The sequence below is a fragment of the Procambarus clarkii genome, chromosome 18 (genome assembly GCF_040958095.1).
Source record: "Procambarus clarkii isolate CNS0578487 chromosome 18, FALCON_Pclarkii_2.0, whole genome shotgun sequence".
Taxonomy (NCBI): Eukaryota; Metazoa; Arthropoda; class Malacostraca; order Decapoda; family Cambaridae; genus Procambarus; species Procambarus clarkii.
This window is the reverse complement of record NC_091167.1, coordinates 14,365,644-14,388,295: the sequence shown is the minus strand read 5'-3', so window position 1 is coordinate 14,388,295 and position 22,652 is coordinate 14,365,644. Positions and strand designations below refer to the sequence as shown.

General features: G+C 43.1%; 1 pseudogene; it reads right to left on the bottom strand.

Moving 5' to 3' along the window:
• The window catches only part of LOC138365954 (2-(3-amino-3-carboxypropyl)histidine synthase subunit 2-like), a 107,367-nt pseudogene that overhangs the window by 8,329 nt on the left and 76,386 nt on the right, over positions 1–22,652 (bottom strand).

Below are 22,652 nucleotides of genomic sequence, written 5' to 3'. Positions count from 1 at the left end.
GCAATGTATTGCAATGGAGAAATGTTACAAGCGGAGTATCACCGGGTTCAGTTTTTGCACTGGTAATGTTCATCGTCTGCATAAACGATCTATCGGAAGGACTACAGAATTACATGAACATGTTTGCGGATGATGCTAAGATACTAGGGAAGATAAGAAACTATGATGATTGTCATAGCCGTATGGAGCACCACTTGGCAAATGGAATTTAATGTAAATAAATGCCATGTTACGGAATAGAACAGACTCCACAAAACCTATAATTTATATGAGAAATCTGTAATGAATTCTGATCAAGAAAGATCTAGGGGTGGTTCTAGATAGAAAACTATCACCTGAGGACCACATATAGAACATAGTGGGAGGAGCCGATGCTACACTTTCTAATTTCATAATTGCTTTTAAATACATGGATGGTGAAATACTTAAGAAATTATTCAGGACTTTTGTTAGACCAAAGCTGGAATATGCAGCGGTTGTATGGTGCCCATATCTTAAGGAGCACATCAACAAACAGGAAAAGGTGCAATCAGTGATGATAGTTTCTGGTAGACACGGGGCTCCACCAGCGTTTCTACACAAATGCCAGAAACCTTGTAAATAAATTTGACTTATGTGCATATAATAAGGCTGAAAATCCTGACATCATGCTTTAAATGAAGCATACTTAACACAGAAAGAGTATACTGTACCTTTTATCAGTGGTGTAGTGCAGCAATTGGGGCGTATCTTGCCAACACAACTCAGCCAGGTTTTCGTATTCTTTAGTCCCCTCTGCAGAACAGTATATTCATTATTTTATTTTAAATTTTTTATCTTTGCTGTACACTATTTATGCAAATATATGTTGACTTTCATGTTAAGTGTACCACCTGCACCTGACTCATCACATGCTGACCCAAATACTTCAACATCTGAGGTTACCCCATCACCATTAACCCTTAAACCGCGCAAATCATATATATATATGCTTTCTGTGGTAAAACCGAAACCGCGCATGTCATATATATATGATTTCGTGTCTAGCGCTATAATTTAAACTCTCCACCTGGGATAGGGGCAGCTATAGTGCAGCCACGACCGATAGTTGCCAGATGCCACCTAGAAAAAAAATCCAGGCCAACATTCTTGGGTGTGAGAGAGTCAGTATTGAGCAAGCCACCAAGGCTGGCGCACACAGCATGAGCTCACAGCACCGCTGTTTAGCTTTTGACCACAGCATCGCCTACAAATGCCATAATATATATGATCATGCTATTATATAGTTAGCGATGATAGTATTATAGAAGATATGACCCCTGACTGTTATAAAACTGACCAGGAATCTGATAATAGCAGGATTGTGCTGATATTTAGCGCTGTGCTCCATGGAAGGAGGAGTAAGGCTGTGGGAGGGAGGGTTGTGGCGTCGTCTTCTGACTGTGTGTGGCCACCTTTTATTGACTGCACTCACCATACCAGCTTAGTGGTTTGCTATGGTGAACACAAATGTAGATACTTATATATAACGTGTATATAGTGTGTGATAACAGCAATAGGAGTAGGTTGGGAGCCGCCATTTTGGTGAGGGAGGAGCGTCATCTGCACGCCTTATCATGTTGTTTACTGGTGACCTCTATGGTCTTTGGGCACCATACCAGCTTATTTGTACAGGTATGGTGAATAAAACAGGTAGATACTTATATATAATGTGTGTATATAGTGTAATAACACCACAAACAATATTATTGTAGGAGAAATATTAGTGCGTCTGGCCTTGAGGGCGGCCACCACCATGCTGACTGTGTGAGTAGCTACGTCTTCGTGTCTTTACTCACCATACAAGCTTAGATGTACAGTTATGGTGAACAAAACACGTAAATAGTTATATATAACGTTTGTGTATAGTGAAAAAATGCAAAAACAGTACTGTGGGAGGAGAATGAGGGCGAGTGAGGTGTTGCTGAGGGAGGGAGTGGCAGCGAGTGGCTGGCTGGTGTGTGGCGGTTACTCCTCGTTGCTTTTTGACTCACAAGACCAACTTAGTGGTTCGTTATAGTGAACAAAACATGCAAATACTTATACATTACCTGTGTAAATAGTGTAACAACAGCAAAACTATTTGTTTATTGTTTTATGAACATAATAATTGAATCACTAATATGCACACCATAATTTTGAGTACAGCGATGGTTCACACATTTTATTATATATAAATATATCACAATTCACTGTATTGAATAATATTACTGCAAAAAAAATGCAAAAAAAAACTAAGAAAAAATCAGAGACATTGAAATAATTAGGTAATAATATATTTGTGGCAACTGCCACCTGACAGCTCGAGCGGAGTAGACCTCGTCTGGCGAAGGATCTGTCTGCCTTTTTTGCTACATTTCCCTACCCTATTGCAGCTAAAGTATGCCACCTACGATTTTTTTGTTATTTTTTCCGTGATCAGGGAACAAAAATGAACACTTCTACAAGACAAAAGAATTTTTTGGAATTTTTTTGTTGTTGTGCCTGTGGGTGTTAAATCCATTTGGGCCACCTAGCGGTTTGAGGGTTAATATCCACTTCAGTTAACCCTAAACCATCAACATCCACCACTACCTCTTTCATGTATATAACAATGCTCCATCAATAACGATCATCAAGATAGCAAGTGAATTAGGATTACACATATTGGTGAGTACAAACAAAATCCTGACGAATTTATGCTATGAGCTCCTAAATTTTTTCCCCTAGATTTACATTCCACTTTTAACAACACAACAGGTTAAACGACAGGTCTCAGCCCCAAGGGGTTCACAGAGCACGTGTCGTCTGGATCATCAATGGTATAAGAGTGCCCCCCTGTCCTTGCACTGCCCATAGCTGGATAACAAGATCCAGCAACAAGCTCTTGTTGGATAACAAGAACTTTTCACACTAGAGATGCTATACCGATGATGATACTTTTCAAAACGCTTGTGCTCTCTAAGAGTGGAGTACTGTTGCACAATCCACAAGAAGTTGACTGTTACGACCCTGGGTTCTCCAGTGGAAACCAGAGGTCAAAATTGAGCTATTAAACTTTCTAGTAGTACAAGTTGAGTGCAACTCGAACGGCAATTGTTTGTATCTTCCCTGCCAGACGTAAGACTATTATTGTTTCTAAAAGAGCATTTAAAGACTGAGCTGGGGGTTGATTATTAAATAATAACATAGGCACCAACTTTGCTTACTAATACTTTCTAATCATTCATAAAGTAACAATACGTTGCATAGGGGAAGATCTTTAATGTGCTTAGCTGCACGATCAATTAGGCTCCTTCCGGCACCACGACATGAGGGAGGCCAGGTGGTCGCTAGGAGCTCTCTCTTCTCTGGCTGGTGTTCGTGCGGATAAGACCTACTCTGTGGCTGCACCCCTACTCTTCTCCCTTCTCCTCTTACTTATTTCCCTTACCTGAAGTTCCTGTACCCTTAAGTTAAGTATTATATGGTGTTAAGTGTGCCTACTCTGGTAGTAAATATTGGTGAGACCTGGGGTTAGTATTTGCCAGTGTTTTGGGTACCCCTAAGTGTTGTGTTTTGTATTAGGGTACCACATGGTCTCACTACCCTAAGCTGCATCCAGCTTCAGTGCTTATCCAGTAGTACTTTACCCTAGCTTGTTTAGTGTAAACCTTGTATCCTGCCTACGTGAACCAAGGCTTTTAACGTAAGATAGTGTGGTAAAGTTATTATTATTATTGTTATTGGTGTGAGTGTATATGGGGGGGTTGTTAAGGGGTTAATAAATAAGTACATGAATTACAGAGTATCTCTTCTTCCAGTGTGGGAGCGCATTGATCAACCCTTAGACTAACATATATGGTCTAGTAGCAAGTTATTACTACTGTGGATAGTTTATTTTGGGGGCCGGGCCTTTTAGCTCTCCCATATTTGATACTCTTGTCTTCTAACTACCCTTACCCCTTAATAGTACCAGTACCCCATAGCCCACACACTGTTATTTATAACATTGACATAATAGCACTAGAGATCTGCCATGAGGATGATAACTAATGAACATAAATGCATATAGTCCACCGCTAAGCAGCACATGGTCAAAGGAGGAGCTAGATAGTAAACGAGAAGGTCTTATAACAATAATGAGAGAGATCATAGCGAGAGCGGATAACGATAGTTCACGACTGTTGATAGTCGGCGACTTCAACTTGAAATCCATAGACTGGGAAGCATGTGAAGCTAAAACAAGATTTCTGGACCTGTAAATTTGTAGACCTCATCCTGGAAACAGTCTTGTATCAACATGTTAAACAAGCTACGAGGATGAGGGAAGGGGGACGTTCCCTCCATGCTAGATTTGATATTTACCAGGAAGGAGGAAGAAATATTTGACATTCAGTACCTTCCTCCCTTGGGTAAAAGTGACCATGTCTTTTTGGGAATAAAGGAAGAAATATGACGGTCGATGCAAATGAAAAACCTGACTTTAGGAGAGGACATTATGGCAACCTTAGAAAAATTTTTAGTGAGTATAATTGGACAAACTTGTTGCTAAGCAAGGAAGTGAATGAGATGTATGTCAGGTTTTGTGAAATATATGATAAAGGCACAAAAAAATTTATACCAAAACAGAGAAGCAGAACTAGGAAACAGGATTGGTTCAACAAAAAGTGCAAGAGGGCCAGAGACCAAAAGACACAAAATGGAATCAATACAGGAAGAGGCCGAACCCCCAAACATACCAGCGATACAAAGATGCGAGAAACAACTACACGGCAGTGAGGAGAGAGGCAGAAAGAAATTTTGAAAAGGATTGCAGACAAATGTAAAACAGAACCAGGTCTGTTCTATAAATTCATAAACAACAAATTGCAGGTAAAGGGATAATATTCAGAGGTTGAAAATGGGAAATAGATTCACGGAAAATGAAAAGGTAATGTGTGAAACATTAAACGAAAAGTTCCAAAGTGTGTTTGTACAAATGAAATCTTCAGGGAACCAGATACAATAAGAATTCCAGAGAACAACATAGAGCACATAGAGGTGTCTAGAGACGAAGTGGAAAAAATGCTCAAGGAGCTAAATAAGAACAAAGCAGTTGGTCCAGATGGAGTTTCACCATGGGTTCTGAGAGAATGTGCACCTGAGCTCAGCCATTCCTCTTCAACTGATTTTTTCAGGCATCCCTGTATACAGGAGTTGTAGCCGATGTGTGGAAAAAGGCTAACATAGTTCCAATCTACAAAAGTGGAAGCAGGGGAAGACCCCCTTAATTATAGACCGGTATCATTGACAAGTGTAATAGTCAAAATATTGGAAAAAATAATTAAAACTAAATGGGTAGAACACCTGGAGAGAAATGATATAATATCAGACAGACAGTATGGTTTTCGATCTGGAAGATCCTGTGTATCGAATTTACTCAGTTTCTATGATCGAGCCACAGAGATATTACAGGAAAGAGATGGTTGGGTTTGACTGCATCTATCAGGACCTAAAAAAGGCTTTCGACAGAGTTCCACATAAGAGGTTGTTCTGGAAACTGGAAAATATTGGAGGAGTGATAGGTACGCTTCTAACATGGATGAAAAATTTTCTGACTGATAGAAAAATGAGGGTTGTGATCAGAGGCAATGTATTGGACTGGAGAAATGTCACAAGTGGAGTACCACAGGGTTCAGTTCTTGCACCAGTGATGTTTATTGTCTACATAAATGATCTACCAGTTGGTATACAGAATTATATGAACATGTTTGCTGATGATGCTAAGATAATAGGAAGGATAAGAAACTTAGATGATTGTCATGCCCTTCAAGAAGACCTGGACAAAATAAGTACATGGAGCGCCACTTGGCAAATGGAATTTAATGTTAATAAATGCCATGTTATGGAATGTGGAATAGGAGAACATAGACCCCACACAACCTATATATTATGTGAGAAATCTTTAAAGAAGTCTGATAAAGAAAGAGATCTAGGGGTGGTTCTAGATAGAAAACTATCACCTGAGGACCACATAAAGAATATTGTGCGAGGAGCCTATGCCACGCTTTCTAACTTCAGAATTGCTTTTAAATACATGGATGGCGATATACTAAAGAAATTGTTCACGACTTTTGTTAGGCCAAAGCCAGAATATGCAGCAGTTGTGTGGTGCCCATATCTTAAGAAGCACATCAACAAACTGGAAAAAGTGCTAAGACATGCTACTAAGTGGCTCCAGAACTGAAGGGCAAGAGCTACGAGGAGAGGTTAGAGGCATTAAATATGCCAAAACTAGAAGACAGAAGAAAAAGAGGTGATATGATCACTACATACAAAATAGTAACAGGAATTGATAAAATCGATAGGGAAGATTTCTTGAGACCTGGAACGTTAAGAACAAGAGGTCATAGATATAAACTAGCTAAACACAGATGCCGAAGAAATATAAGAAAATTCACTTTCGCAAACAGAGTGGTAGACGGTTGGAACAAGTTAGGCGAGAAGGTGGTGGAGGCCAAGACCGTCAGTAGTTTCAAAGCGTTATATGACAAAGAGTGCTGGAAGACGGGACACCACGAGCGTAGCTCTCATCCTGTAAACTACACTTAGGTAATTACACTTAGGTAATTACAATGACAGCACCTTTCAAAGCTGGAGAAATTGCTGACCTGGAGAGCGTGCAGAGATCCTTTACTGCTAGAATCCACTCAGTAAAACATCTAAACTATTGGGACCGACTAAAGAGCCTAAAACTGTACTCCCTTGAGCGCAGGCGGGAGAGGTACATAATAATTTACACATGGAAAATATTAGAGGGGCTGGTCCCAAACCTGCACACAGAAATAACATCACGTGAGACCAGAAGACATGGCAGGATGTGCAGAATACCCCCGTTGAAAAGCAGACGTGCAACAGGTACTCTGAGAGAGAACTCTATCAACATTAGAGGCCCGAGACTGTTCAACACGCTTCCACTACACATAAGGGGCATAATTGGCCGACCCCTCACAGTGTTCAAGAGAGAACTATCAACATCAGAGGCCCGAGACTGTTCAACACACTTCCACTACACATAAGGGGCATAACTGGCAGACCCCTCACAGTGTTCAAGAGAGAACTGGATAAGCACCTCCAAAGGATACCTGATCAACCAGGCTGTGACTCATACATCAGGCTGCGAGCAGCCGCGTCCAACAGCCTGGTTGATCAGTCTGGCAACCAGGAGGCCTGGTCGCAATCGGGTCGCGGGGACGCTAAGCCCTGGAAGCACCTCAAGGTAACCTCAATGTAGCTCTGCTATTTAATAAATCTTTAGTGTCATACTTTTGGTGATATCCCTAACCACTGTACTCTGCAGAGTGCCATAAGGCACTGAGAGTTGTGCTATTTTTTTTTTTAATTAGGCTATATATTTTTTTTTAATGTTTTCATCACTGTGTTTTGAAATGAATATGGTTGAGTTTGGAAACATTTTGACATTAACTTTATCTGAACATCTATAAAAACCACAAAAATATGTCCTTGACCAATTGCACTATGAAGTTTTTGCCAAAATCAGGTGCATAGTGCAGTGGTTAAAAAACCAGTATTGAATGTAATGAAACGCCATTTTCTGGGTGAGCCTCGGAAGCTCCCTGGAGTTATCAGACTGATATTAGCTGTATTAGTCTGGGGGCTTCAGTTGATTTGAGTCCTGCCTACCGGGGACCACGAGCCAGAATATGGCACCCTCAGAGAGATGCAGGGAGCAATGGCCCAAGGAAAACCCCACTGGAATTTGGGAGTACAGTGGTACCTCGAATAATGAATTTAATTCGTTCCGGGGCCATGTTCGTCATGTGAAACGGACGTCATACAAAATGAATGTCCTCATTTAACCACTGATGAGCTGTGTTTATTGTGAAATTCCCCCAGTGTGCATGACATCAAGTGTTCCCAAAAAATAATTTTTTCTTTGTATCACTGTGTTTTGAAATGAATATGGTTGAGTTTGGAAACATTTTGACATTAACTTTATCTGAACATCTATAAAAACCACAAAAATATGTCCTTGACAATTGCACTATGAAGTTTTTGCCAAAATCAGGTGCATAGTGCAGTGGTTAAAAAAACCAGTATTGAATGTAATGAAACGCCATTTTCTGGGTGAGCCTCGGAAGCTCCCTGGAGTTATCAGACTGATATTAGCTGTATTAGTCTGGGGGCTTCAGTTGAATTTGAGTCCTGCCTACCGGGGACCACGAGCCAGAATATGGCACCCTCAGAGAGATGCAGGGAGCAATGGCCCAAGGAAAACCCCCACTGGAATTTGGGAGTACAGTGGTACCTCGAATAATGAATTTAATTCGTTCCGGGGCCATGTTCGTCATGTGAAACGGACGTCATACAAAATGAATGTCCTCATTTAACCACTGATGAGCTGTGTTTATTGTGAAATTCCCCCAGTGTGCATGACATCAAGTGTTCCCAAAAAATAATTTTTCTTTGTAAATGATAAATTACCTTCCCTGAACATGTCTATGTAAAAATAATTACCAAATTCCACTTACTTCAGCTGTGAGGACGTGGACAAGGTGCGCTGTGACGTCATCAGGGCCTGGTCGCCCGTGTGTGAAGCTCCCAGACACGGTCGCGCGGGCCATTCAAGCACCGCGTGTTGCCACAAATATATTTTCAAATATTTTTTCTATGCATTTCCAATGCGGTTTTATTTGTTTCTTTTATCGTATATGATGCATATTTGTGACCTTTACAATATGTATACAGTAGACCGTTCATAATGTTCCATGGAACTGTGATACATGTGTCAGTAATGTGTCCACAATAAATGTTTATTGTCACAATATTACGTGGTAAAAATTCACTAAAATTACAATATGTACAGTTTCACACACTATTTACAAAGTAACACACTGTATTACACACTCAGTACTTTGGAGGTGTGTCATAATCAGATAGATTATTATGCACCTGTTACCAGCTCCAGATAGATTTTCATTCCTGTTTCATCGTTCTGTGTGCTTGCAAATAAACGCACTTGCGTACCCCCCTTGGCTTTAGTACTTGTAGGTGGTATGCAGCCAAGCTTGTAAAGCATAAGGTAGTATTGAAAAGATTATAGGAAAAGCTCAAATTGTAAGGTAGTCTTGAAAAGATCGCTTTGTAAGGTCTCACACAGGAAGAGATTCAGCCAGCCTCAAAGAGTGTCCGTCAGTCAAGAAGAGATTCAGCTAATCATTTTTTCTTTTTTTTTGAGATATATACAAGAATTGTTACATTCTTGTACAGCCACTAGTACGCGTAGCGTTTCGGGCAGGTCCCTGGAATACGATCCCCACCGCAAAGAATCATTTTTACAACCACGTACACATTTTACTGTTGAGTTAAACAGAGGCTACAGTTAAGGATTTGCGCCCAGTAAATCCTCCCCGGCCAGGATGCGAACCCATGACAAAGCGCTCGCGGAACGCTAGGCGAGTGTCTTACCACTACACCACAGAGATTGGTGAATCTCGAAAATATCTATGGAAAACACCACCATGGAAGCCGCTAACACTGTTCATCTATGCTACTTGTATCAGATGCATCATCACTGAAGCAGGAAACGATTCATCTATGTATCATCTATATAAATTGGAGATAGCAAGGGTGGGGCTCAGAGCTACAACTGGATACACTCGCTGTATCATGCTCATAGGTGCTGTATCACTTGCATCCGACCTTTGTCAGGTTAAGGTATTCAATCCAAAAAAAATGACATCAAATCAGCTTATAGAGTGGGTACCAAATCATCTGGTACAAATAACAGGCGAATTCGAGTTAAACTAGATAGCTGCTCCCGCAAGTCTGATCTTATCACATCTGCAGTCGCTAGTAAATCCACTGTTTATGTGAATGAATGTCTGACCAGATTCAGGCAAAATCTCTTTTTAAACTGCGTGGTTTCTGCAAAAATTCCCCTATAATTAAACACTGTTTTGTGCGAGATGGTAAAATTATAGCTAGGAGGACTGACACTGGAAAAACCTATTCAATAACCACTGAAGCTCACCTTAATTCTTTCCTCAGTGACTGTGGGATAGTTGCTGTATAGCCAGAATTCAAATTATAATCTCATTTAACTACCATTGTGTACTTTAGCTCTGCCTTTCCTCTCAAAAGATTTTAACTTTATTAAAAAAAAAATTGTCATCTTTATTATTGTCTTTTTTCTTTGTCTTTTTTCTTTTTACTCCCATGTTCCATAGTACACTGGCTTTGCGTGTGTCCTCTAGTATAAACTTCATTATCCAGTGTTCCTGAGTGTATCTCTATTTAAACTACCTCATTTTGTTTTAATGTAACTTTAGTATTCAAATATAGTGTACTTATAATAGTATAGTAAGTAAGCTTTTCATTTTATAGATTTCATAATTGCTTTTTTACTTTTTTTGGTCATCTATTGTTATTAATTATTCTAGTTCATTTTTTACATTCCTAAGTTTCCATTAAGTTTTTATTACTTAAATTACCATTAAGTTAATATTACTTTAGAATTTTTATTCTACTTTTTCTTTGTAACCCAGGTTGCCTAGCAACACCAATGCTCCATTGTGCTCTTTGCCTTGCCTGTGCAATTTTGATTAGTGCAAATAATTACCTACAGTGTACCTGAAAGTACTTTTAAGCAACCTACCTCATTTTTGTGTATAGTTTTATATATATATATATATATATATATATATATATATATATATATATATATATATATATATATATATATATATATATATATATTTCATAGCTAGTTCTTTTATCATTGTCTTTTTGGCTTTTCTGTAAAACAGCCATCTTATGCAAACTATTATAGATCCAGACCTTAACCTCTTATCTAGTATCTATGACAATCAGCACTTTAATGATCAAAATTGCAGATATTACACAGCACATGATGTAAACAATGTTTTAGCGTGTAATCACAATGTTTCTGTAATTAACTTGAATGTAAGATCTCTTTGCAAGCACTTTGATGATGTTAATGCCCTGATTCACACAGTTGACAACAAATTCTTTTATTGTGTTTACTGAAACGTGGTTAAAAGAGGACACTTCTCAACTCTACAACATACCAAACTACTCAGCCATTCACAACTGTCGTCCAATACAATGAGGTGGTGGTACTTCTCTTTACTATCACCATGCACTGACTTGCTTAAAAGTAATTAAATCTAGAGACCCCTATGGAGAGTATATATTTGCCTCCTTCAGAGTCACGGGTAACGATGCTGTCTTGACTGTGGGAGCAGTCTACAGGGTTCCTAACACTGATGTGACTGAATTTAACACAAGCCTTAGAAATCTTATACTAGAGAACCGACTAAACAAAAACCACTTAATTATTTCTGGCGACTTTAACGTTGACCTCTGCGAGCCTGATAACTCTCCTACTGCTAGTTTCCTCAACTGTATGAATTCCTGCTTCCTCATACCCGTAATCACTAGACCTACTAGAATCACTGACAGTACTGCCACAGCTCTTGATCACATCTGGACCAACATAACCTCTCCACTTACTTCAGGGATAATCATCGATAGCACTACAGACCATTACCCCACATTTCTCCTAACCAACATTAACAAACCACCTCTAGAGACAAGGGAGATAAGCTTTAGGCTGCACAATGAAATTGCTATAGGCAATTTTATAGCTGCTGCTGCTAATATCAACTGGGAATCCGAATTAGGGAAGATAGGGGACATCAACCTAGCAGTGCAATCATTTCTTCAAAAAACTCTTAGCCTTTATAACACCCACTGTCCTATGCTAACGAAACGAGTCACAGCTAAAAGGCTAAACAATCCTTGGCTTACAAAGGGGATACTTAAATCCATTAATAAAAAACATGAACTTGAGAAGAAGTATAGGTTAGGAATCATCTCCAAAGAATTCTCAAAGAATTACTCATAATTGCTATCTAAAATAATTAGGAGAGCCAAAATTAAATACTACAAAGATAAATTTACCCCCACAAAGGGCAATATTAAGAAAACGTGGAGCACAATTTCTCAAATATTGGGATCAAAGAAGATTATAAATAACAAACCAATATTCCTATCAAATAATGATGGTCTGCTTTCAGCCTCTGACACTGCTCTTGAGTTCAATAGGTTCTTCTCTTCCATTGGGTCATCCCTTGCAAATGATATTCCATCTTCCAGTAGTAATATTCAGGACTATCTTACAGGTAACTATCCAGTCTCTGTACCTAATGCCTACTAATTCCACTGATGTTACTAACATAATCCTTTCCCTTAAAACCAAGTCTAGTGCCCTTGAGGAGATACCAACTCTTATTTACAAAAAAAACACCAGATTTTTAGCTCCTGCCATTGCATTGCTCTTCAACAAGTCACTTGAACTCCAAACCTTTCCAGATATTCTAAAAAACCAGTATTGAATGTAATGAAACGCCATTTTCTGGGTGAGTCCCTGAGGCTCCCTGGAGCTTATCGGGCTAATGTATATTATATTAGACCGTTACATTAGCTAAGGAGTTCAGACCTACCAGGGACCAGCGCCAGAACCTGGCCCCTTCAGAGAAGTTTCAGGGAGCAATGGCACTGGAAAACCCCTTGTGGTTGGGGTTTTCCTTATCAGCCATCGACTGGGGTCAGGCACCCAGAAAGGTAGGCATAACAAAACAAACCCCACATGGTTAAAAACTAAAACAAAAACCAAACTGAGAGGTAGAAACTACCTACAATCCCAAGGAACAAAGAAACAAGCAAACATCACACTTTACTGCCGCGCCGATCGTCCGCGCAGCCCTCCTCGCCCTGAGAGGGGGAGGGGGAAGCCCCGGACCTACAGCGCCGGCTGCCAAGCTTCAGTTCGGAAGCTAAGCTTCAACCAACGCCAACCGGTGGGAGGGAGGGTTGCCAGGGAGCCTCCGGGGCTCACCCAGAAAATGGCATTTCATTACATTTAACGCTGGTTTTCTGTGGGGAGCCCCTATGGCTCCCTGGAGCTTCATACCCAAAGAGAAGGAAAAGAAAGGGCTAACCCGGAAGGCGGCAACCACAAACTTCGCAACGCGAAGCCGAGACAACAGGATGCAACCTGCAACCCAAGGCAACAAGAACGCACAGGAGCAGACGCGCATAAAGAATGGGCGGCCAAGAACCTGTGCGACCCTCAATTCCCTGCGCCCGAAATAACCCCTAGACGTCACCAACACAGCAGCAAAAGCTGCAAACGTCCAAACAGCACGGGCGCAAAAACAGACCGCAGGCTGGAAGACTGAAAAACTCTGCGGACGACCTGGGAGACCTGAGCCCTGAAACAAGGAACAAGGGGAACCGGATCAACCAAAGCGCATCCCCAAACACGGTACGCAGGTAACAGCAAAAAGCGCAACCGGACAACACAGGACGCACCCCTGGCCAAACCAATCAATAACCCAAGAAGCCATCCGGAAACCAGCCGTCTCAACCGTCACCAGGACGGAGAAAAGCTGCACATGTACAAATCTAACGCCAGTACCAAGGAGCAGAAACCTGAACCAAAGAGGCTACCACTAACTGAGAAGATAAGAAGGCACCCTGATCAAGGACCAGGACGGCGCAGGCGACGCATGAGCAGGCCGGAGGTGAAACAAAACACGAGAAAGCGTACGAAACGGGGCAGATATGACGTCCACCCCGAATGCAAACCGGAGTGGCTCCGCCAGCGCCGCATAAAACGAGGCAACAGTAAGAAAACATCAAATAACTGTAGTCCTGCAAACCCAAGAAAGGACAAGACAACCCAATGCAAAAGAGAAGACAACGTACAAAGAGCAAGCAAAAGTGCATAGAAACACCAGGAATGTCATATTGTCACCAAGACAAAGCTCGCAGGTGGGACACTGTCAACAAGGCCACCTGAACACCACGGAGATGGTGAAACCTGCGTCAAAATACCAGACGCGAAGAGCCGAGGAGAAGGCCGAACCAGTCACGTACAGGACCGATCTGACCTGCCGAAAGAGGCGGAGCCGTGGGAAAACGCCCTGGGTTCGAACACCTATCAAGAAGCGTCTGAAAAGAAGGTGGGCCGGCCACCAAGGAACCATAAGGACTGCTCTCGTGGGAATGAACTGTAACCGAGCCAGAACTCGAAGCAACAGCTGGACCGGGAGAAGAGGAACAGGTACCCCCACCTCGACCAGTCCTGCTGAAAAGCATCCAACGTGAATGCCTCGCAGGCGGGTAAGGGCGCCACATAAAATGGGCGATGCCTAGACCACGCCGACTCAAAGAACGTCCATGGCCAGGAGTCCATACGTCCGGCAGAGCCAACAAAACGAGTCGGCGGCGACTGGCCAATCAGCGAACAGAGGAATGAACCGAGACAGCTGTCCACCAGGACGCAGGACACACCCCGGATATGAATCTCACGGTTAGCCAAACACCAAGAATACAGCAAACAAGCCACTCTAAGGAACCAGCCCCAAAGGTCAACACCTAAGAGAAACCCTGTGGTACCGGCAAGAACCGCCAGAGAACGGTCCGAATGGAACGGAAATGGTAGAGCACCGAGTGACCCAAACCCTCCGAAGCCCAAACCAGACAGCCACGAACTCCCGAACCGTGCTGGGAACCCAACGGACAGACAGACTCCACCATCCCCGGCCGACCTGGTGAGCACTGGTCACAAAGCGCCAGCCGAGAGATGACCCGTCAGTGAACACATCGAGCGAAGGCTCGGGGAGATGCCAAGGCATGGAACCCCAAAAAAAACCAAAGAGGAAGCTGGTGACGCAGCACCAACACAAGATCCCCAGAGGAACGAACCCAACAATTGCAAGAGGAGGAAGGGGAGTCTCCGAAGGAACCAAACAGATGCCGAAGCCAAACCCGACCCCGCGGGCAGACCAGCACATCGGAGTTCAGACTCCCGCACAACCGCTCAAGCAACCCGGGACCCCCTCATGAACAGCCGAAGGCGGGACCACAGCCGCAGTAACACTTCTGGAGCGAAAGACAAGGAGTGGCCCAATAGCCCTAAACAAGGCCCAGCCAGGTCCGAACCCGGGACGGAAACAGATGGAATGGCCTCCAGATCACCAGGAAACCAAACCCGGCGATCTGGAATGAACCACACCCCTGGCGAGCAGACAAGCGGACCGACTGGGAGCCCACACCAGCCAGTCGTCGAGGTAGGTCAGACACCGAATCTCAAGCAGACTCAGACAGGGCACCAAGATCCGGTAAAGATGCAAAAAAAACACCAAGTACCAATAATTGACCTGGAGGTCCAGGGGCCACCATCCAGGCACCCGGCCCCAACAGAAGCCGGACAGGAGACAACAGTCCTCCGAGAAGGGCATAGAAACCAGGGCGCAGACTGAAGAAGTCCAGAAGAACCACAGATTCGAAGACCCATGTCTGCAAAGAGCAGACGGGAACCCCAGAAGGGTGGGGCTGATCGACCATGCCCAACGCACCCACCAAGATGACATGACGAAACGCAGGGGAAGAAGCCTACCCTGCCAGCACTGAACCCCCCAAAGGGGGAGAAGCCGTCCACAGCCGCCACCAGAGGCCGGAAGACAACCAAAAACGCCCCCCAACAGCAGGACAATACGAGTGTCAACAGAGCAAGCTGCTCCCCAAGCGCCCCGTCAACAGAGAAGGGAACAGAGCCCCTTCCGAAAGAAAGAGTACACATACACATATATACATATCATGTATATACACATACACATAAATATACACATACACACAAAGTATGTGACACACACAAAAGTTCCAAAGTGTGTTTGTACAAAATGAAATCTTCAGAGAACCAGACACAATAAGAATTCCAGAGAACAACATAGAGCGGATAGAGGTGTCTAGAGATGAAGTGGAAAATATGCTAAAGGAGCTCGGGAAGAACAAAGCAGCTGGCCCAGATGGCGTTTCACCATGGGTTCTGAGAGAATGTGCATCTGAACTCAGCATTCCACTTCACCTGATCTTTCAGGCATCCCTGTGTACAGGAATCGTAGCAGACGGGTGGAAACAGGCTAACATAGTTCCAATCTACAAAAGTGGCAGCAGGGAAGACCCCCTCAATTATAGACCTGTATCATTGACAAGTGTAATAGTGAAAGTATTGGAAAAGCTAATCAAAACTAAATGGGTAGAACACCTGGAGAGAAATGATATAATATCAGACAGACAGTATGGTTTTCGATCTGGAAGATCCTGTGTAAATGTAATAAATGTCATGTTATGGAATGTGGAATAGGAGAACATAGACCCCACACAACCTATATATTATGTGAGAAATCTTTAAAGAATTCTGATAAAGAAAGAGATCTAGGAGTGGTTCTAGATAGAAAACTATCACCTGAGGACCACATAAAGAATATTGTGCAAGGAGCCTATGCAATGCTTTCTAACTTCAGAATTGCATTTAAATACATGGATGGTGATATACTAAAGAAATTGTTCATGACTTTTGTTAGGCCAAAGCTAGAATATGCAGCTGTTGTGTGGTGCCCATATCTTAAGAAGCACATCAACAAACTGGAAAAGGTGCAAAGACATGCTACTAAGTGGCTCCCAGAACTGAAGGGCAAGAGCTACGAGGAGAGGTTAGAAGCATTAAATATGCCAAAACTAGAAGACAGAAGAAAAAGAGGTGATATGATCACTACGCACAAAATAGTAACAGGAATTGATAAAATCGACAGGGAAGACTTCCTGAGACCTGGAACTTCAAGAACAAGAGGTCATAGATTTAAACTAGCTAAACACAGATGCCGAAGAAATATAAGAAAATTCACCTTCGCAAATAGAGTAGTAGACGGTTGGAACAAGTTAAGTGAGAAGGTGGTGGAGGCCAAGACCGTCAGTAGTTTCAAAGCGTTATATGAAAAAGAGTGCTGGGAAGACGGGACACCACGAGCGTAGCTCTCATCCTGTAACTACACTTAGGTAATTACACTTAGGTAATTACACGTGCATTTGCACATACACATGTGCACACACACACAGTGTACACATGTAACTGCATGCACACACACATACACTTGAGAAGAAAATTACAAGCCGCCGACCGGTGGGCAGAGCACACGCCGGCCAGGCAAAGAAGGCACAAAACTGCATCAAAAGGCCCACCTCTACAACAAAAACTTTAAAGTCCCAGCATGACCACAACACGTGCCAAGACTCAAAAAGATCAGTCTGCAAGCCAGGAAGACCCTGTAGCTCCAGAAGGCAGAAACCGGGTCACACACGAGGAAACAAAACCCCCTGAACCCACAAAGGGGGCCCAAAAGGAAGAAACCTCCGGAACGAAACCAAAGAACCCAAAGGAACCCGGAATCGAACCAGGGGGAGGCCAAACCTCCACATTTTGCTGGCGGAGAAACACCACAGAAAGGCAAAGCACAGCCCCCAGACAGAACCCCCAGGAAAAACGGTCATAACAGACCGAAAACCGAGGGACAAGGTGTGGGAGCAAGCATAACAGCCAGGAACACAGAACCCACCCAAAGGCCCAGACCCAAAACCGACAAAATGGGAAACCCGGTGTAAAATCAACACTCAAACGTTCCCAGGGGAACAGGAAACGGGCAGAAAACACCAGAAAAGCAAAGAAACGATAACAGGAGAATAAAACCCCTGAAAAAAGGTGAAAACTCACCCAAGAAGCTTGCTCCCACACCCCAGGTGCATGTAAACAAACCGCAACGCCCCCTAGTGGCCACACCGGGAAACCGGCAGACGAAAATGGCCGCCAGATCGGAGGCTGTGACTGACGCTAAAGATACAAAAACACGCCAGCAAAAGTGGGAAGTAAGCAGACTGGATGGGCGAAAAATGCCGCCCAAAAGCAGAAAACCCAGGCAGGGGCAAACCACCCCAGAACTGCTAGCAGGCATCCCGCTGTCCTCCAAGCCCTCCGCCCTTAAAGAAAAGCAAGAGTCCACGGGAAAGGCAGCAAGAAAGGGCCGCTGGTAAGACCCAAAAGCCTCAGCAGGAGGAACAGGCTCGAAAATCTCCGTCCCCCAACCCGAACAGGCCAGCCCCAGAAAACCTAGCTTGCAACATGGATGCCGCCTGTACTCTGAACAGTAATAACATCAGGAGAGTACTGGAGAACAAGCAGAGAAACTCTCTCGCAAGACTCCGGGTCACGGTATCAGTGACCCAACACGCAGCATGACGGAGGTAAAAGTGGCGACTGTCACCCGGAGACAAGGGCACAGCAACCAACGATCCCGTACAAGACAGGTTGGAACCCGGAAAACACATTCAATGGTCCCCCCGAGCCCAGACAGGGGTTTCCAGGGCCCGTAGGCTGACTGCTATGGGAAGCCCGGGCAAGGTGTTGCTAAACAGGTCAAGGATAGCACTGAAAACCCCTGAGATGTGTACAATCACGGGGGCCTAGCAGAGGGCCGCCAAACACTACCAGTGGAACTATAGCCACACTGGGCAGACCCCCACCAGGCAATTGAAAATAAAAACAAAAGAAAAACCCTACAAAAGTACACCGTCTCCAGAGGCAACAGGAATCATTCGCCGCTTAGGTGGCAGGCTGTGCAACACCTTGACGCCCTAACCAGCAAAATACCAATCCCTACCCAGGGCCAAACAAGGGCCCCAAGCCCCAGCTGACCCCAAGGGCGAGGCAAATGCCGAGCAGCAAGAACCTCTACGGGAATGGTTCCCGAACGCCCCAGGGAAGATAACCCTGTTACGCAGGCGCAGTACTCACAGGGCGCTTAGGGAAGTCAGCCACTAAGCGCATGCACCCCCGGCACTGATGAAGTACTCCTGGCCACCGCACAACACAACACACGGCAGTGAATGCCACACAAGATAAACACCACCTAGGAGACTGAGGCCAGAGAAGCGTCTATCCTGGTTGACATTAGCTTACGAACTGAAGCTTGGCAGCCGGCGCGGTAGGACCGGGGCTCCCCCCTTCCCCTCTCGGGGCGGGGAGGGCTGCGTGGACGATCGCCGCAGCAGTAAAGTGTTATGTTTGCTTGTTTGCTTGTTCCTTGGGATTGTAGGGAGTTTCTACCTCTCTGTTCGATTTTTCTTTTAGTTTTTTACCATGTGGGGTTTGTTTTGTCATGCCTACCTTTCTGGGTGCCTGACCCCAGTCGATGGCAGATAAGGAAAACCCCAACCACAAGAGGGTTTTCCAGTGCCATTGCTCCCTGAAACCTCTCTGAAGGGGCCAGGTTCTGGCGCTGGTCCCTGGTAGGTCTGAACTCCTTAGCTAATGTCCCGGTCTAATATAATATACATTAGCCCCATAAGCTCCAGGGAGCCCTAGGGGCTCCCCACAGAAAAGTGAGAGTAACCCTTGTCCACAAATGTGGTGATCCCACTGATGTTAACAACTTCAGACCTATATCAATTCTGCCAAACTTGTCAAAAATATTTGAAAAACTAATCTATAAGCAGCTTTACTCTTATCTAGCCAAACTCAATATACTTAGCTCCTGTCAATATGGCTTCAGACCCCAAAAAAGCACTAACGATGCACTTATTAGTATGATTAACTTGATACATACAGCTATTGATAAAAATGAGTTCCCTGTTGGGTTATTTGTAGTCCTGCGTAAGGCTTTTGACACTGTTAACCACCAAAACCTCCTTCTTAAATTACAACATTATGGAGTCAGAGGACACTCCCTGCAGTACATTAAGTCTTACCTTACTGACAGGCTCCAGTATGTTTCTGTGAATAATTCAATTTCTCCCACCCCCACCAATTCAATTTCTCCCACCCCCACCCATCAACATTGGTGTTCCCCAGGGCAGCATACTTGGCCCTTTCCTCTTCCTCATCTACATTAATGACCTTCCAAATGCCTCCCAACATCTCAAACCCTTTCTATTTGCTGATGACACAATCTTCATTTACTCCAGTCCTGACCCCCTTGCTCTAAATGTCACAGTGAATACTGAGCTAAATAAAGTCCATCACTGGCAAACTGCCACAAACTCACCCTCAATATTAACAAAACTTTCTATATTTTGTTTAGCAATAAATCCTCAAATCAAATAAATCTCAGGATTAACAATACCCAAATTTGTAACAAAGTAGATGGTTAATTCCTTGGTGTTCTCATTGACCAAAAGCTGAATTTCCAGGGACACATTCTAAATATATGAAAAAAAGTTTCAAAAACTGTTGGCATTCTTTCTAAGATCAGATATTATGTACCTCGCCCTGCCCTGGTGACACTATTATTCTCTCATCTATCCTTATCTCAACTGTGGTATTTGTGCTTGGGGTTCTACTACCCAAAATCATTTACGTCCTCTAATTACTCAACACAAAGCTGCTATTAGGACAATATCTCACTCTGGCCCCAGACATCACTCGGTACCCTTACTCAAATCTCTGAATATGTTAGATATTAAGTCCCTGCACATCCTCTCATGTGTATTTTATATATATAAAACGCTGAACTGTAATGTCAATCCTGACCTTAAAAGCTTCCTAGAAGGTTGTAACAGAACCCATGAGCACCACACCAGAAACAAATACCTATTTGATATTCCAAGAGTACGACTTAGTCAAACTAGAAATGCTTTACAAATCAAGGGACCTCGAATGTGGAATGACCTTCCTAATTACTGTATGTTAAAGACTGTACCTCTCCCAACCAGTTTAAGATAAAAACTAAGTACTACCTAATTAACTCAATGTAACCTACCTCACCCCCAAAATGTCAACCTATGTCCTCTATTTTAAACAATGCTGTTTTGTTGACCAAATTGTATTTTTGCTTTTTTTCTGCCATGTTTCTCCCCGCCCCTTTTTTCCATTTTTTTCTTATTTTTTCTCAACACAATTTATATTTTAATCTCAATTAGTATTAAGTTTTAGTCTTAGTGTTTTTCCTGCCCGAAACGCTTTGCATAATAGTGGCTTTAGGCATTGTATGTACTAGCTATATCTATAAATCCATCTACTTTTGTATCTTACCTTGTATGTATGTACTTTACCTGAATAAAAATTTGTATTTGTATTTGTGTTAAGTCCTTATTGTGCCTAGCTTCACCAATATTATGACCCTTATGTTCTTCAAACAATAAGGTCTGAATTTCACCGACTGAGCGCAATCTTTCAACACGGTGTCGGACAGGTGTTTGGGAGTCAGAGGCGCGTGTGCCACAAATGGTTGCTCACGCAGTACTAACCTAGCCAGCAGCCCTTGTCTTTCATATTTGTTATAGCAAAAGGTTCGTTCAGTGTTTGTCGGGTAGGCTGCTCCATTATGACAATCTTTGTTTCAAATGTGTTCCATTTGTTTTCCATTTTTCATTTACGTCTCAATAATGGAGCAGCCTACCCGACAAACACTGAACGAACCTTTTTGGCATTTATCCATTTTTCAAATTGTTTCAACAATTTCTTTACTTTTTTTTTTTTTAAGAAACATGGAGCAGCCTACCTGTAAACCACCGAACGGATCTTTTTGACATTTGTTCTGTTTTTCAAAATTCTTCATTTTTTTTATTATTTACGTTTTTTTATGTAAGAAACATGGAACAGCCTACCTGCCGACCATCGAACGAACCTTTTGCTATAAGACAAATGATAAATAAATATTGAACACATTTTCAGAAAGACAAATGTCATAAAGGTTTGTTCAGTGTATGTGAGGTAGGCTGCTCCATTATTGAGACATAAATGACAAATACAAAACAAATAGAACGCATTTGAAACAAAGAAAGATTGTTATAATGGAGCAGCCTACCTGCCGAACACCGAACGAACCTTTTGACATTTGTTGTACGTATTTCAGAAATTTCATTTCTTTTTTCTACAAAAACGTCAATGCTTTGCAACATCTCAGCAGTCACCCCTTTATATCCCAGCATCATTAGCATCTTTAAACAAGAACAACATAATTTATGTGCATCGTCGGAGGCGTCTGAGAATGTGCAAGCAGCAGCGCGACCCCACCATGTGGTATTGACGTTACTCAAATCAGCGTTCGCCAGACGAGACAATTTGTTGCAGATTGGCCCGTTCGTTACCCAAAATGTTCGCCTTTTGGGGCGATCATTATGTGAGGTACCACTATATTAAATTCTGCCATCAACCGGGGTTAGGCACCCAGAAAGATAGACATCCCAAAACAAACCCCACTTGGTAAAAAATTGCAACCCAAGACCAAACAGAGACCCAGAATTCCCCCCAAAAGAAATAAACAAACCTCATCAGCACAGCGTGCCACTTGTTCATGTAACTTTCCCCCCCAGGAAGGGGAAATCCAAGGATCCCAGCAGCCCACTCCCCAGTTCAGAAACTGAGCTAACGAAAACGAAACCGCCGACCAGAGGGAGGGAGGGAAAGTTACCTTGAGGCGTTTTCGGGGCTTTGCGTTGCCGCGACCCAGTTGTCGACCAGGCCTCCTATTTGCTTGACTGGTCAACCAGGCTGTTGGACTCGGCTGCTCACAGCCTGATGTATGAGTCACAGCCTGGTTGATCAGGTATCCTTTGGAGGCACTTGTCAAGTTCTCTCTTAACCCTTAGATCGTGCAATACTGTACATACATAGACGATGGGAGTAACTTTACCAAAACCGCGCAATACATATATAGACGATTGAGGCTCTAGCACACAATTTTAAATGCCCTGCAAGGGATAGGGGCAGCTATAGTCAAGCCATGACCGATAGTTAACAGATGCCACCT